The following is a 14,089-nucleotide window of genomic DNA, read 5'->3' as shown; positions in this document are numbered from 1 at the left end:
GAGGAGTGAGGATGAAAATAAACAGGGGATCATCAAGAAGTTCTTGGAAAGTATATATTACGAAAAACTATGTATGAATTTCAAAACTCTGTTTGCCAAAATATACTTATCTTTTACTTTCCATGGACTTTTTGGGTGCCCTTTAATATTCATTATTTTTTTTTAAATGCAACATACAAACTTTATTTAACACAACAGGGAAGTCAAACAGGCACTTACATCCGGAGACCGGCCAGGGGACATCTTGTCAACTAACTGCAGCTGCATTATTGCGCTCTGTCACTGTGAAGAATACAGCTCCAGCACAGGTATGGATGAAGACTTGTACACTCCTCAAGTATTCTGAATACTACCGTATATACACATACACAGTAACTTGGAAAGAGCCAACGATCTCCAGGCACACTTCATTTCTGTTGATCTTTTGGAAGAGGTCGTCTAAAGAGAAGAATATGCGGCTCTGCTCGTGAATCACGTAGTGAACGCATCGTAGACTCTGCTGCACACCAAGTCGCCTCCATTGCTCCTCAGACATCAGGTGGGTTTGGGGTACTTGTTTGGAGAGTTCTCTGGGTAACATGACTTGTTGGTACTAGGTACTCGTAGTGCTCGTTGAAGTACTTGTCCGAGTAATAAATCTGCTTGTGAGCCATCCTGCCGGCGTGCAGCGGCCGGGCAGAGCAAAACAAGAGTGTGAAGAGCGCGCGGAGCCACCGCACGTCCGACCCCGACCAAGGCAATGACTCACCTGGGACCTAATGCTCATTACTGAGTCTTGTTGTCACACTTTACATTAAGTTATAAATATATTCTTTCCAAACATACCTTAAATATTTTTTCTCATTAGTATGAAAAAGTCCATAAAATTAAAAATTTAACTTTGGTTCAGCGAAGTCTACCTGATTTCTTCCCCCTTCCCTTCCTTGTGTCCTTTTTGCCCTCCCCTCTCTCACTCTCTTCTTTCTTTAATTGATTCATCCATCCGTTCATGAAATCAGTCATTCTGTTCTGGAAATATTACTGATTCCTACCACAAATGAGATATTTGACCTTGGGATTTTGTGTAGAATACTCCATGTTTCTGTCATGTGGTTGGTCCAAACAGTACATATCCATTTTGCTGGCCTAGCAATTCAGGAGGGCTACTTGGAAGAGGAGATTTAGCACCTGAGGCTTTTTATTGCTCCTGTTGTACACTGAAGGAGTGCGCTTACTGATACGACTGTAGTCCTGGAGTACTTACTCTGAGTATACACTCCGAGTATTACTCTTCCAGGTCACGGAGATTTTCATTTAAAGCCTGCAACACCACCCCTACTCAAAGCTATGATTGTTTCTTTAAAGCCTTGGAATCTGGCATTGCATTGACCTTAATGATTGAAAGTCTTTTTCCAGAACAGGAATTAGAAGGTTTCCAGAACAGGAAGGTGTCAGCCATATTGAGTTTCCAAAAATTCTTCAGCTGCTTTCATCAGCAATCACCCCTCACTTTCATTTCATATAAGGAATAACAATTATTTAAACCAAACAGAGCTGACAGTAAGTTCAACATCCTAGTTGGGCTCACCTTTTTCTTTCAATATCACAAACCTTTCCGTGTGGCTGTGGTTGAAATGCTGAAATGGTGCTGAGGCAGGTATGCTCTGTCTTCTATTAGGTCATTAGATATTTCTTCATAACTAACATGAGCCCTACTCCAATTTTTGTTAGCCACAGTGTGTTCCATGAAGCATATCTTTTAGCAACTCCTGCCATTTTTTCTTGTTTAATATCACAGCTATGTTATAATAGGGCATGCCTGATTTGTCAGCAAGAACCATCACTGATTTTTCAACTTTGTATTCCTTAGTCACTTTAATTTCATTTCCATATCAATCATTCACATAATTCACTATGACCTTTTATTCATCAACATTAGCAGTGGAATTTGTGTGCTTGGGGGTATAATGATCAAAACAACACGAGATTAAATCTAGCACAAGAGAAAATGATGCCATCAAAAGTCACGGTAAATATGAGATAGATTAGGCTGCATGACCTTCATCATGGTTTGTGCAGCATTTCTTTATCTGAAACACTGTTAGGAGATACAGGACCATATTTATAAAAATGTCACAAAGTTGGAAAAAATAGAATAATATATAAGGACTTATTCTTTGATCTCCATTTATTTAACATTAGTGGTTATTGAATTTACTTGACAGATGAGTGTATAACTGATATATACTGCCTTCACTTTTTATCTTCCCTTTCCTTCAAAGTTTCAATAGTATTATCAAATTTTTTACTGGTTGCCTTTGAATAATGAACTCAAGGCACCTTCATTTTTGTCTTTTGTACATTTCCCTCCAACCCTGACAATAATTGACTCATCTGATTTTTGTATATTTGTTGATTCAAAAGGAGGGAAGCCAATAAAGGAGGGAAGCATTTATGGATATAGAATACAAATAATATATCAAACTGTAATAACTTTACTTTTGATATAAAGTTTATGGTAATTATAATTTCTTTCTGAGATTTCACAACACAGTACCATTTAGAAATTGGACCCATAACGAAAACTCAAAAGAACTGACTTTCTTTATACTCCATCAACAGCCCAGTAAAAATTGTGTGGCTCTGTTTGAAGGAAAAATATACCTATAGATAGAAGTTTGATTGAAATAGTGTGAAAAAAGAACCTGAAGACAGGAAGGAAACAAGTCATGTTGAGCCATAGGTAAGAAAATAAAATAGTGCATTTTCATGACAAAGTAGAGTATTTAACTCCAAAACACATATCAAACCATCATTACATAACTATATGAATAAAGTTTTATTTTCATCTTTCGACATTGAACACATTACAGCATTAAACAATTTTCATGGAATGAAGAATTGGTATTTTTATAGTTTTTTAAGTATGTATTTACCTATTTGAAAGGCAGAGTTACAGAGAAGAGACAGAGAGAGAAGGCGAGTTCTTCCACATGCTGGTATACTCTCCAAATGGCCAAAATGACTTGGGCTGGTCCAGGATTAACCGAGGAGCCTAGAACTCCATGTGGGTCTCCGCAATGGGTGGCAAGGGCTCAAGTACCTGAGCTATTCTCAGGTACTTGATTAGCAGGGAGTTGGATCAATAATGGAGTAGCAATGACTCAGTTGAAGCTCTGATATGGTATGCACACATCACAAGCCATGCTTAAGCCATTGTGCCACAGTGCTGGCTCCAAGAATTGTTATTTTATAGATGAGCTTTTCTCCCCTCTATTAGTTAAGGTAGTTTATGACTGTAACAACAGAACTCACTTTTTTCTGACTAAGCTCTTTATGCAAGAGCAGTTAATCTTCCAGTGTTCTCTATAAATTGCCTTAACATGGAAAATAGATGCTAGCATATAATTAGTATTTACATATAAATATAAATGAGGAATAAGATATGCCGTTTTATTAAGCACATAAATAACATTTCATTGGGCATATTTTAATCATAAAAGACAATAGTCTATTGTGCTTTATGATCTTTGCTTCAAAAACCATCACCTCTGATTAGGTAAGTTTCAGTTTCTCAGTAAATTCATTTTCAATTAACAGTTTCAGCCTCTTTTACCTCTAAGCCTTTATATACCCAGGATATCTGCAGAATATATATATATCCTTTACTGCCTTCTTCTCATCCTCTTTATTCATTTTTATTTAATTATTGAGCATCTATACGTGTCAAGAATCCTAATAATTAATGAGAATGTAATAGTGAATGAAAAGATAAATTGCCAAACTGTTTTTATCCATTGAGGTTGTAGTAACTGAATGCCACAACCTGGGGCCAGCTTTGTGGTGTAGTGGGTAAAGCCCCTGCCTGCAACTCCAGCATCACATGGGTACTGGTTTGAATTCCAGCTTCTCCACTTCTGATCCAGCTCCCTGCTAATGGCCTGGAAAAAGCAGCAGAAGATGGCCCAAGTGTATGGGCCCCTACCAACTCCATGGAAGATCCAGATGAATTTTCTGGCTGCTGGCTTTGGCCTGGCCAGGGGCTGGCGATGGAAGATGGGAGATCTCTCTCTCTCTTTCTCTCTCTCTCTCTATTTGTCCCTCTCTCCCTTTTTTCAGTTCTCTCCCTCTGTAACTCTTTCTAAATAAATAAATGCCTTTAAAAATACCACAAACTGAATAGCTTATAATGAACAGACATTAATGTCTCAGAGTTCTGGGAGGTCAGAAGTCCAAGATGAAGGCATCAGCAAATTGAGTGTCTGGCAAGAGTTCTGCATTTGTTCATGGACATCCTTTTTACCTTGTTTCCTCACATAGCAAAAGGGCTGAGGATTCTCTTACGGGGGTGTCTTCCACAAGTAAGAGTACTAGTTCCATTTCTGAGGGCTCCACCCCAACCTAATCACACCTTAAAGGTCCCAACTCTGAGTACCATCAATTTTGTGGTGAGGATTTCAATATATTCATTTTGGAGGGAGACAAACATTCAGACCATAACACCAACATGTACGTATGTACATACAAACTCACACTTCCATGAAGATTATAAACCAGAGTAGTGCTTGTCAAACTGTTGTGTATTTATAAGAATTAACTATGAATTTTGCAAATATGCAGACTGATTCAGTCACTCTGGTTGTGTTCTGAAATTCTACAACTCTTCAAATTTCACATGTGATTCTAGCAATGCTGGACCTAGCATCTTGCACCAAGTAGCAGAGTTCTAGACCACATAGAGAGGTGCAGTGGTACAGCAGGTTCAAAGAGAGGCTCTTACAGAAAGCTAAAGAACAACATCAACCAGTCAAAACAGTCCTCAGAGATGCTAAAACCTCAATGTCATTAGTAGAAACTAGAAAGTGTGTGTTTATGTTTGTGTGATGGGAGACAGGAAAGGTCTTTGAGCTGTGGTCCTAAGTATGTGTTTGTGATGTTATGTGTGTGCTGGCTTCAGTTGCCTGAAATAAATAACAGATGCAGCTTGTTTTGTATCTGATAGGCACTCTTTTGTTTTGTTGTGTTCAAATTTTAGGAAATTACCTTTTTAAATTCTTTTTAATTGACACCATATTTGTACAATATTATGCAGTTCAATGTAAGTTGACACATGCATGCAATGTACAAAAATCAAATCAAGTTAATCAGTATTTTCATCTCCTCAAACAATTATCTTCTCTAATTATTGGGAAACTGTGGAGTGCTCCTCTTTGGATATTTTGAAATGCATTATAAATTCTTATAGATTTTATTTATCATTCTTTGCTATATACTATAATAACCAACTCTTCCTGTTTGTGTTTTTGATAAATATTGTCTGACTTCTCTCTTTTGTATCAGGACTGGTTGACACGGCTTAAGAAGCCAGTATAGTAGAGATGTTAACATTATGCTTTCTATCTCTACTTACTATTTTATTCAGGCCTTTTCAAAAATTGTATTTAAGGTATACAAAAGTTTAATGTATTTCATATACAGTTTTAGGAACATAGTGATACTTCCCAATCTATTATCCCTCCAGCTCATGCTGCAACCCCTCTTCCTCCTTCCTCCCTCTCCTTTTTAAAGTTGAAAGATTAAGATTAGTATATTCTGCCTAAATGTAAATATAGAAATGCATGTAAAATATTCATGTATACTTGTGCAGACACACCTATTTAAATAGAGAACTGTATTTTATACATGTACTTTTATATATATATAAGCATTACAGATAAAAGGCATTCTACCCATATTCTTAGGCATGAAACTCCCAAGAATGTGAAGATTTTCCCATGTAAGCAGGATACTGTTTTTTTTTTTTTTCTTTTTTTTTTTTTTTTTTACAGGCAGAGTGGACAGTGAGAGAGAGAGACAGAGAGAAAGGTCTTCCTTTTGCCGTTGGTTCACCCTCCAATGGCCGCCACGGCCGGCGCGCTGCGACCGGCGCAACGCGCTGATCCGATGGCAGGAGCCAGGAGCCAGGTGCTTTTCCTGGTCTCCCATGGGGTGCAGGGCCCAAGCACCTGGGCCATCCTCCACTGCACTCCCTGGCCACAGCAGAGGGCTGGCCTGGAAGAGGGGCAACCGGGACAGAATCCGGCGCCCCGACCGGGACTAGAACCCGGTGTGCCGGCGCCGCTAGGCGGAGGATTAGCCTAGTAAGCCGCGGCGCCGGCCACTGTTTTCATATAGAATAAAATTAATCACAAACTAATACCACCATAAAGTTTATATCAGAGATTCTTCATTCGTACTGAAAAAGCTAAGTGTTCTTCTGTATTGTCTAGAATGTACACCAAGTAGGTCAGTTAGGTCAAGATACTGTTCAGTTCTTCTGTATGTTTACTGATTTCTGTCTCCTTATTCTTACATTCATTAAATGGGAACTAATGAAACCTATGAATATAATCACCAATTAATCTATCTCTTTTTTTAATCCTATTACCTTTTTTCATGTAGTTTGAAGCTTTGTTACTAGGCAAGTACTTATTTGATATTTTTATGTCTTATTTGATAGTTTAGACAAGTATTACTGTTAGTCTCAACCTTTACTATCCACAATGTTCATTTTACTGAAATCCATTTTGTCTAACATGGCCATTCAAACATGCTTATGATTAGTTATTTATGATATATATTTTTTCATCATTTTAATTTTATTATATATATTTGTTTGTTTGTTTTCCTGTAATTTTTTTTCTTTTTTTTTAACTTTTATTTAATGAATATAAATTTCCAAAGTACAGCTTATGGATTACAATGGCTTCCCCCCCATACCGTCCCTCCCACCCACAACCCTCCCCTTTCCCACTCCCTCTCCCCTTCCATTCACATCAAGATTCATTTTCGATTCTCTTTATATACAGAAGATCAGCTTAGTATACATTAAGTAAGGATTTCAACAGTTTGCTCTCACACAGAAACATAAAGTGAAAAAATAATAAATGATTTTTTTAAATGATGATGAAATCAGATCAGACCTATTGTCATGTTTAATCCCAGTGAGAGTCAAGTTGGGAGTTGATAATTTCTTTTTTTTTTTTTTTTTTTTTTTTTTTTACAGAGGATCAGTTTAGTATGCATTAAGTAAAGATTTCAACAGTTTGCACCCCCATAAAAACACACAGTGAAATATATTGTTTGAGTACTCGTTATAGCATTAAATCTCAATACACAGCACATTAAGGACAGAGATCCTACATGAGGAGTAAGTGCACAGTGACTCCTGTTGTTGACTTTACCAATTGACACTCCTGTCTATGGCATCAGTAGTCTCCCTATGCTCCGGTCATGAGTTTCCAAGGCTATGGAAGCCCTCTGAGTTCTCCGATTCTTATCTTGTTTAGACAAGCTCATAGTCAAAGTGGAGGTTCTCTCCTCCCTTCAGAGAAAGGTACCTCCTTCTTTGAAGACCTGTTCTTTCCACTGGGATCTCACTCGCAGAGATCTTTTGCCAGAGTGTCTTGGCTTTCCATGCCTGAAATACTCTCATGGGCTTTTCAGCCAGATCCGAATGCCTTTAGGGCTGATTCTGAGGCCAGAGTGCTATTTAGGACATCTGCCATTCTATGAGTCTGCTGAGTATCTCACTTCCCATGTTGGATCACTCTCCCCTTTATTTATTCCATCGGTTAGTATTAGCAGGTACTAGACTAGTTTATGTGCTCCTTTTGACTCTTAGTCCTTTCATTATGATCAATTGTGAACTGAAATTGATCACTTGGAATAGTGAGATGGCATTGGTACATGCCACCTTGATGGGATTGAATTGGAGTCCCCTGGTATGTTTTTAACTCTACCATTTGGGGCAAGTAAGCTTGAGCATGTCCCAAATTATACATCTCTTCCCTCTCTTATTCCCACTCTTATGTTTAACAGGGATCACATTTCAGTTAATTTTTAACACTTAAGAATAACTGTGCATCAATTACAGAACTAAACCAGTCATCTTAAGTAGAACAGATAAAAAACCTACTAAGAGGGATAATGTATTAAGTTGTTCATCAACAGTCAGGGCTATGCTGATCAAGCCACCGTTTCCCATAGTGTCCGTTTCACTTCAGGAGGTTTCCTTTTTGGTGTTCAGTCAGTTGTCACCGATCATGGAGAACATATGGTATTTGTCCCTTTGGGACTGGCTTATTTCACTCAGCATGATGTGTTCGAGATTCCTCCATTTTTTTTGCAAATGACTGGATTTCGTTGTTTCTTACTGCGGTATAGTAATCTAAAGAGTACATATCCCATAATTTCTTTATCCAGTCTACCGTTGATGGGCATTTAGGTCGGTTCCAGGTCTTAGCTATTGTGAATTGAGCTGCAATAAACATTAGGGTGCAGACCGCTTTTTTGTTTGCCAATTTAAATTCCTTTGGGTAAATTCCAAGGAGAGGTATGGCTGGGTCGAACGATAGGGTTATCTTCAGGTTTCTGAGGAATCTCCAGACTGACTTCCATAGTGGCTTGACCAGTTTGCATTCCCACCAACAGTGGGTTAGTGTCCCTTTTTCCCCACATCCTCGCCAGCATCTGTTGTTGGTAGATTTCTGAATGTGAGCCATTCTAACCGGGGTGAGGTGAAACCTCATTGTGGTTTTGATTTGCATCCCTGATTACTAATGACCTTGAACATTTTTTCATGTGCCTGTTGGCCATTTGGATTTCCTCTTTTGAAAAATGTCTATTGAGGTCCTTGGCCCATCTCTTAATTGGGTTGTTGGTTTTGTTTTTGTGGAGTTTCTTGATCTCTTTGTAAATTCTGGTTATTAACCCTTTATCTGTTGCATAGTTTGCAAATATTTTTTCCCATTCTGTCGGTTGTCTCTTCACTCTCCTGACTGTTTCTTTTGCAGTACAGAAACTTCTCAATTTGATGCAATCCCAATAGTTAATTTTGGCTTTGACTGCCTGTGCCTCCCGGGTCTTTTCCAGAAACTCTTTGCCTGTGCCAATATCTTGAAGGGTTTCTCCAGTGTTCTCTAGTAACTTGATGGTGTCAGGTCGTAGATTTAGGTCTTTAATCCATGTTGAGTGGATTTTTGTGTAAGGTGTAAGGTAGGGGTCTTGCTTCATGCTTCTGCACGTGGAAATCCAGTTTTCCCAGCACCATTTATTGAATAGACTGTCCTTGCTCCAGGAATTGGTTTTAGATCCTTGATCAAATATAAGTTGGCTGTAGATGTTTGGGTTGATTTCTGGTGTTTCAATTCTGTTCCATTGGTCTATCCATCTGTTTCTGTACCAGTACCATGCTGTTTTGATTACAACTGCCCTGTAGTATGTCCTGAAATCTGGTATTGTGATGCCTCTGGCTTTGTTTTTGTTGTACAAGATTGCTTTAGCTATTCGAGGTCTCTTGTACCTCCATACAAATTTCAGCACCATTTTTTCCAGATCTGAGAAGAAGGTCTTCGGTATCTTGATTGGTATTGCATTGAATTTATAAATTACTTTTGGGAGAATGGACATTTTGATGATATTGATTCTTCCAATCCATGAGCATGGAAGATTTTTCCATTTCTTGGTATCCTCTTCTATTTCTTTCTTTAAGGTTTTGTAATTTTCATCGTAGAGATCTTTAACGTCCTTGGTTAAGTTTATTCCAAGGTATTTGATTGTTTTTGTAGCTATTGTGAATGGGATTGATCTTAGAAGTTCTTCCTCAGCCATGGCATTGTCTGTTAATATAAAGGCTGTTGATTTTGTGCATTGATTTTATACCCTGCTACTTTGCCAAACTCTTCTATGAGTTCCAATAGTCTCTTAGGAGAGTTCTTTGGGTCCCCTAACTACAGAATCATGTCATCTGCAAAGAGGGATAGTTTGAGTTCTTCCTTCCCAATTTGTATCCCTTTAATTTCTTTTTCTTGCCTAATTGCTCTGGCTAGAACCTCCAGAACTATATTGAATAGCAGTGGTGAGAGTGGACATCCCTGTCTGGTCCCAGATCTCAGTGGAAATGCTTCCAACTTTTCCCCATTCAATAGGATGTTGGCTGTGGGTTTTTCATAGATTGCTTTGATTGTATTGAGGAATGTTCCTTCCAAACCCAGTTTGCTTAGAGTTTTCATCATGAACGGGTGTTGTATTTTATCAAATGCTTTCTCGGCATCTATTGAGAGAATCATATGGTTTTTCTTCTGCAGTCTGTTAATGTGGTGTATCACATTGATTGTCTTGCGCACATTAAACCATCCCTGCATACCAGGGATAAATCCCACTTGGTCTGGGTGGATGATCTTTCTGAAGTGTTGTTGCATTCTATTGGCGAGAATTTTATTGAGGATTTTTGCATCTATGTTCATCAGGGATATTGGTCTGTAATTCTCTTTCAGTGCTGCATCTTTTTCCGGCTTAGGAATTAAGGTGATGCTGGCTTCATAGAAAGAATTTGGGAGGATTCCCTCTTCTTCGATTGTTCTGAATAGTTTGAGAAGAATTGGAGTTAGTTCTTCTTTAAATGTCTGGTAGAATTCAGCAGTGAATCCATCTGGTCCTGGGCTTTTCTTTGTTGGGAGGGCCTTTATTACTGTTTCAATTTCTGTCTCTGTTATGGGTCTGTTTAGGTTTTCGATATCTTCCTGGTTCAATTTAGGTAGGTTGCATGTGTCCAGGAATCTATCCATTTCTGATAGATTTCCCTGTTTGCTGTCATACAAGTCCTTGTAGTAATTTCTGATGATTCTTTTTATTTCTGTGGTGTCTGTTGTTACGTTTCCTTTTTCATCTCTGATTTTATGGATTTGGGTCTTTTCTCTTCTTTTTTTAGTTAGTTGGGCCAATGGGGTGTCAATTTTGTTTATTTTTTCAAAAAACCAGTTCCTCATATGGCTGATTTTTTGTAATGTTTTTCTTGATTCAATCCTGTTGATTTCTTCTCTGATTTTAATTATTTCTCTTCTCCTACTAGATTTGGGTCTGGTTTGCTGTAGGTTTTCTAGATCCTTGAGGTGAATAGAAAGCTCATCTATTTGGTGCCTTTCCAATTTCTTGATGTAGGCACCTATTGATATAAACTTTCCTCTTAACACTGCTTTGCTGCGTCCCATAAGTTTTGGTATGTTGTGCTGTTATCCTCATTTACTTCCAGAAAGTTTTTGATTTCTCTTTTGATTTCTTCTGTGACCCATTGTTCATTCAGGAGCATGTTGTTCAATCTCCATGTGTTTGCATATGCTCTAGGGATTCCTGAGTTGCTAATTTCCAACTTCATTCCTTTATGGTCTGAGAAGCTGCATGGTATGATTCTAATTCTTTTGAATTTGCTGAGACTTGCTTTATGGCCTAGTATGTGGTCAATCCTAGAGAAGGTTCCATGTACTGCTGAGAAGAATGTAAAATCTTTAGCTGTAGGGTTGAAAGTTCTGTATATATCTGTTAGATCCATTTGGGCTATAGTGTCGTTTAAATCTACTGTATCCTTGTTGATCTTCTGTCCTATTGATCTGTCTATTTCTGAGAGTGGAGTATTAAAGTCCCCCAGTACTATTGTATTGGGGTCTAAGTCTCCCTTTAAGTCCGTTAACAAATCTTTTAGATAAACCAGTGCCCTGTAGTTAGGTGCATATACATTGATAATTGTTATATCTTCCTGTTGAATTGATCCCTTAATCATTATGTAGTGTCCCTCTTTGTCTCTCTTAACGGTTTTTGTGGTAAAGTTTATGTTGTCTGAAATTAAGATGGCTACGCCTTCTCTTTTTTCATTTCTGTTGGCATGGTATATCTTTTTCCAGCCTTTCACTTTCAGTCTGTATGGATCTTTGTTGGAAAGATGAGTTTCTTGTAAGCAGCAAATAGATGGGTTTTTTTCCTTAACCCAATCAGCCAATCGGTGTCTTTTAACTGGACAGTTCAGGCCATTCACGTTCAATGTGACTAATGATAAGTGGTAACTTTGCCCTGCCATTTGCCAAAGATAAGTTCTAATATATGCTTTGAATTCCCTGTGATCTTTTGCTGTGAGCTTTCCTTCCTTGGTTTCCTTCCTTTACCTTCTTTCATATTGATGACCGTGTTTCTTTGTTTCTGTGTGTAACACATCTTTAAGCATCTTTTGCAGGGCTGGACGAGTGGCAACAAATTCTTTCTGTTTGCTATGAAAAGTCTTTATGTCACCTTCATTCACAAATGATAGCTTTGCAGGATATAATATTCTGGGCTGGCAGTTGTTCTCTCTTAGTACCTGGGCTATATCTTGCCATTCTCTCCTAGCTTGTAGAGTTTCTGATGAGAAGTCAGCTGTGAGTCTGATTGGAGATCCTCTGAGAGTAATCTGACGTTTCTCTCTTGCACATTTTAGGATCTTTTCTTTATGTTTCACTGTGGAGAGTTTAATTACAACGTGTTGTGGTGAGGATCTCTTTTGGTCGTGTTTATTAGGGGTTCTGTGGGCTTCCTGTACTAGGATTTCTCTGTCCTTCTCCAAACCTGGGAAATTTTCTGCTAATATCTCACTAAAAAGGCCTTCTAATCCTTTCTCCCTCTCCATGCCTTCAGGAACTCCTAGAACCCGAATGTTGGGTTTTTTAATAGTATCCTGAAGATTCCCGACAATATGTTTTAGATTTCTAATTTCCTCTTCTTTTCTTTGGTCTGACTGTATCCTTTCCTGTTCTCTGTCTTCTAAGTCCGATATTCTCTCTTCTGCTTCACCCATTTGTTTGTAAGGCTCTCTATTGTGTTTTTCTTTTGATCTATTGAATTCTTCACTTCAGTCACTATCCCAGTTTCCTGTTGTACTAGTTGTTTCGTTTCATTTTGATTCCTCCTTAATATTTCATTTTCACGAGAGAGATTTTCTATCTTGTCCATTAAGGATTTGTGTAGTTCAAGAATTTGTTTTTGAGAACTTCTTAATGTTCTTATCAATTTTTTGAGATCTGCTTCTTGCATTTCTTCTATATCATCATCCTCATAATCTTGAATTGGGGTGTCTTTTTCATTTGAGGGCTTCATGGTGCCTTCCTTGTTTTTATTACCTTGGTTTTTGCATTTGTTATTTGGCATATTGGAAATATTTGGTTTCTTCACTGTGTTGCTTTTTCTTGTTATACTATGACTCTAGATTAAGTGGACTATCTGTTTTTGATGGAGCCTTAGGGCTTGAGATGGGTGTGGCCTGAGAGCTCTGTTTGGTGTGCCAAAGGTGACACTCCCAGGTTAGGCGTGGTAAACCTCTCTCTCTCTCTCTCTTTCTTTTTTTTTTTTTTTGATTCAAAAGGGAAGTTATTCTGCACAGCTGAACAAAGTTGGAGGTAGTTAGCAGGCAAATGATATACCCACAGGAGCCAGAGATCAGAAGCTCTTTCCCAAGGACCACACAGGGAATCTGTTCTGCCCTCAGAGTGGGCTCAAATTCTCCTTCAGTCTCCCACTGGGTTGCCAAAGTTGCGGAATTATAGCGTCTCTGGAGAGTGCTCACATGAATTCCGTGAGTTCTCTCCCCCACCGTCTCTTTTTTCACAGTCTCAGTTCAGTAGCACCACAAATTTACTAGGTCCTAATCTCCTGTTAATTTGCCCTGCCCAGAGTCAGGTTTTTCTGCTAGGCTCAGGGCCGGTGCAGACCTGAGGTCGCTCTGCTTATGACGTATGTCCAAGATGGCGCCTGCTCTTTGTCTTGCTTGCCCTTGAGAGGTGAGCGGAGAGAGAGAAACCCATGTCCGTACCAGTCACCTTTTTTTTTTTTTTTTCCTCTCTCTCTCTTCCAGTTAGCCTGGTGAAGCCCCCCCCCCCCCCCCGGGGGTTGTTCCCTCTAGTCTCTTCTCTCCGCTTGCCTGCCGGTATCTCAGGCTATTGAGGTTCGGCTCACCTCGCATTCCAGCGGCTGGGTCCCGTGGCTCGGCTTGCGCAGCTCGGTCCCGCGGGTCGGCTTCCGCGCGGTGGGCAACCTTGTTCTCCCAGTAGGTCCTCCGATTCACGACCACTCAATCCAGAAGGGTTTCTTCTGCAATATTTTCCTGGTTCTTTTTTCTGAGGCTACCATAACTCCCCTTTTATTATACTAAATTTCCCCGGACTATCGGTGCGCGCCCTCACTATTCCGCCATCTTGGCTCCGCCCCCTCTGTTTTCCTTTATTATATTTTTATCTTCATATAAAAACTGTTATTTTTAAACTTCAAATAG

At 39.0% G+C, this 14,089-nt stretch overlaps 1 pseudogene; it reads right to left on the bottom strand.

Annotated features, from left to right (window-relative positions):
* Positions 1 to 407: 407 nt before the first annotated feature.
* Positions 408 to 655, bottom strand: LOC100347982 (cyclin-dependent kinases regulatory subunit 2 pseudogene; annotated as a pseudogene).
* Between the last annotated feature and the right edge of the window lie 13,434 nt (positions 656 to 14,089).

This window comes from Oryctolagus cuniculus, chromosome 9 (genome assembly GCF_051225735.1).
Source record: "Oryctolagus cuniculus isolate XC-2025 breed Fujian yellow rabbit chromosome 9, ASM5122573v1, whole genome shotgun sequence".
Classification (NCBI taxonomy): domain Eukaryota; kingdom Metazoa; phylum Chordata; class Mammalia; order Lagomorpha; family Leporidae; genus Oryctolagus; species Oryctolagus cuniculus.
This window is presented reverse-complemented; position numbering and strand designations above follow the sequence as displayed.